The sequence below is a fragment of the Phragmites australis genome, chromosome 4, assembly GCF_958298935.1.
Source record: "Phragmites australis chromosome 4, lpPhrAust1.1, whole genome shotgun sequence".
Lineage (NCBI taxonomy): Eukaryota > Viridiplantae > Streptophyta > Magnoliopsida > Poales > Poaceae > Phragmites > Phragmites australis.
In genome coordinates, this window is record NC_084924.1 from 16400286 (window position 1) to 16403902 (window position 3617).

At 41.4% G+C, this 3617-nt stretch overlaps 1 pseudogene; it reads left to right on the forward strand.

Annotated features, from left to right (window-relative positions):
- The first annotated feature begins 327 nt into the window (after positions 1 to 327).
- LOC133914639 (mediator of RNA polymerase II transcription subunit 19a-like) lies at positions 328 to 1725 on the forward strand (annotated as a pseudogene).
- Positions 1726 to 3617: the final 1892 nt, after the last annotated feature.

A 3617-nucleotide genomic window follows, 5' to 3' on the forward strand; every position in this document is an offset into this window, starting at 1 on the left:
GAGGGTAGTTCGGTCATCTCAGCTGGCCTGCGGAGGGGAAAATAAATTCTAACAATTAAAACAAGCTAAAGTGTCAATAATGCAAGAGTAGCAATGTTTAGAGTGTCACTTAATCAAGAACCATGTTTAGAGTATCAAATGTGATAAGCCCGCTCTTTTCAGTGTCAAGGATCCAATTTTCTCGAGTAAAAATCTGTAACGATAGTAAATGTATTATGTTTGTGTTTTAATTATTTTCAGCCTCTCTGTTACTTTACTTTTGTATGCTCAATTGTTCATCGGTCAGCTTTTGCTGTGTCATACTTTAGGTGGGCATGCATTGCTAACATGTCAAGCTCTAATCAGATGGGTTCTGATGGCAAGTTTGGGAGAGGTAAGGTTTTTGGTTGCTATTTCAATTCACCTTCAGTTTTAACTAAGAAAGGAAAAACTGTATCCAGAGTTCCAGTTCATCTTTTCTGTGCAGCATGTTGGATTGATCTCCCAAACAATTGGGTTTTGTTTAAAAAAATATAGATACATAAATAAATGAATAAAGGAAACAGATTGATTTATGGTGATTTTTATTTATGATTAAGGCACGAAGCTTAGCTGTTTCTCATCCTTTAGTTCGACTCACTAAGCTTTTTGATAAGCATGCCTCTTTTGCAAATGTTGTAGTGATCAGTACTTGCGATGCAACCTGCTGGACTGAATGTGTTAAGACTCAAGAGGTTCTGAACCTATATCAGTCTTGACACTGAAGGCCTGAACCTTTGTTATTCATTGCGATTGCAAATGCTACTGGGCAGAATAAATTTTGACCCACCATAATTTTGTCTCGTATTTCAGGTCCTCGGGAGCTTAGTGGTGCTGTTTACTTAATTAGCCGCTACAAGCTGCTGAACCATCATAGTTTCTTTTGCGATAAATTTTTGCCGTTGGCGATTTCAGATACACATTATCTTAACAATGTTGTGGGCGACACCGAAATTTGTAAAGGAGAAGGGATGTAGCTAGATCAACTATTTCAGAACTCATACCCAACTGAGAAGACTACATACATTCAGCCCTTCGACATGGAAACACTAGGACAAGCTTTTCAGCTGCGAGAAACAGCACCAGTAGATTTGCCTTCTGTAAGATATGTTCTGTTAGAACTTTTATATCTTTAGCTGTATTAACTCTTTCTACTTACTGAAGTATTTCTAAACACAAAACAGGCTGAAAAAGGTACACCAACTATATCTGGAAAATCAAAGATCAAGCCCAAGGACGAAGTAAAGAAGCCCATAAGAAACACAAAGACAGAGACAAGGAGAAGGAGAAGAAGCACAAACATCGCCATAAAGATCGGAGTAAAGATAAAGATAAAGACAAGGACAAAGACAAAGAAAAGAAAAGGGACAAGAGTGGGAATCACGATTTGGGAGGTGATCATTCCAAGAAACATGAGAAGGTTACCCCATCTATCCTATTTTTTTTTAGATATGAGCAGGACCGAGTCAAAGATTTCTATGCTCTAACATTTTCCATGTATTACTTCGGAAGAGGAAGCAAGAAGGAATTGGAAATTTGACAAATGTCCAAAACCACAAGAAAAGTAATATACAATTCAATCAATATTTCATAATTGTCATGTCATATTTCCTAATATAGCATTTTTTGGTCTTTGTAACATTCCTTGTTGGTTCATGACAGCACAAAAGCACAAAAATCAGTGAAATATGCGATGGACTTTGTTAATTGACAGACATGACATTTCTCTGTGTTATTTCAACTCCATGTTGTATGTTGTTAATGAGGGGGAATTTGCATCCATACCATTAGCTGTGTCAATGAGTGGCTTTGAAGTCTTTCTTTTCAATATCACTTCGGCAGGGGTTTGCACTTCATGAACTCTTATCATCTGTTGTTTGATGAATTGGGTGTTCTTAGTCACTTGCTATACATAACATTGGATGCATGACTTGGGCATCTTGTTCTACAATTGGATTCATATACTTCTTTTTTCCTAGTGAAGTTATGCGGTATGCCTTGTGAGCACATCAGTACAAATATCTCCTTTTTATTCCTCTTTCCACTTTGGAGCTAAGATCGCCTGCCCCTATTTTTTGCCCCCTCAATATTATGTACCCCTGATTGATTTCGTGAGGCCCGGAAATTTATCTATTTTCACAAATCTGTTGGTTATAGTTTTTGGTCAGTTGCCACCTTCCGATAAAGCTTGGAAGCAATAGCTTTCTATAAGTTCTTTTGAGGAAGACGTTGTTTTTCACCTTTTCAGTCATAACCTGGTGTAAGCAGAATGGAATATTAGTTCATGTACTGGATAGTTTCTAAACAGTCAGCCTTGGTTTATCCCATTCCGGTCGAAGCTTGTACTGGAGTGCTGGTTTCAGTTGGCTTGGTCCAAAACACTGTACGTTTGTATGCGTTGTCATAGATTGTTGCTTTGTTAGTGTAGTACACGCTGTTTTATTCTAATAAAAATTAGATGATTATTCATTTTGGGTATGTCTGCTCACAAAGAAAATCGAGATAGTTGAGCTAGATCATGGGCATTGAATTGGAAATGGATAGATGATATCGTGCAAAGTTACAAACACTACTACAGAACAAGCAATAAGTAGCGGCTCATCAGTGTTGGTTGCTGCACAATCGGCACTGAAAATGTATTAGTGCCGGTTCTTTATCTCTCGTGAGTGAACAATGATTAAACCACTAAGAATCGGTACTAAAAATCGACTATCAGTGCCGGTTCGTGGCTAGAACCGGCACTGATACATCAATGCCGGTTCCAGCCATGAACCAACTTTGATATTCGGTTTTTAGTGTTGGTTCCAGAACCGATCGACACTAAAGGCACCGAACTCAATTTTTTCCTACGACCAGATTTTGGCTCACAGCGTCAAGTCCGGTTCTTTGCTCATAGTCTTATCTATTCCCCATTGCCAAACGCCAGATCCAACAGACCAACCTTATCTCTTCCCCATGCCTCATCCAGTCCTCCCCACCGCCAGGCTCCGGCCTCCTCCGCACTGCCGTACGCCGACCTCCTTCCCTGCCTCCTCCCCACCGTCGGGCTCCACCTTATCTCTTCCTCCCTCCCTCGGTCCCATGCATATATGCAGAAGGTGTTCCCGCGGGAATTCATCCCGCTGCACATGCATCGTGGCGTAGGCAATCTCGACACTGCACAGCCTGGACTTGCAGTGGTCGGGGCCGATAAGCCTAGTGAGCGGCTGTACGTGGAGCAGTACGAGCTGTCCAAGTACCCGCAGTACTCGCACGGCCTTATTGAGGACGACAGCTATGACAAGGACGACATCTACTCCACCTACTACAACAACAGCACGATGATGTCGCCGAAGGCTGGCGGAGAGCGGCGGCGGTCGTCATCGGTGGGGTCTCCGTCGTCATCGGTGAGGCGACATGGTCCAACTGGAGCCATCACGGCCAGACATGGTTGACATACTTAGTTTGTATGATGAGCTTGATTTGTTCAGATTCTTCCTCTTCTAACGTAGTTAGTGATAGTGGGCTCTTGCTCTAACGTTTTCTAAACCTGATTCCTTCTGCAATGTCACTTGTATAGCCTGCTGTAATGGTTCAGATCATAGTGTTCTTGTCTTGCA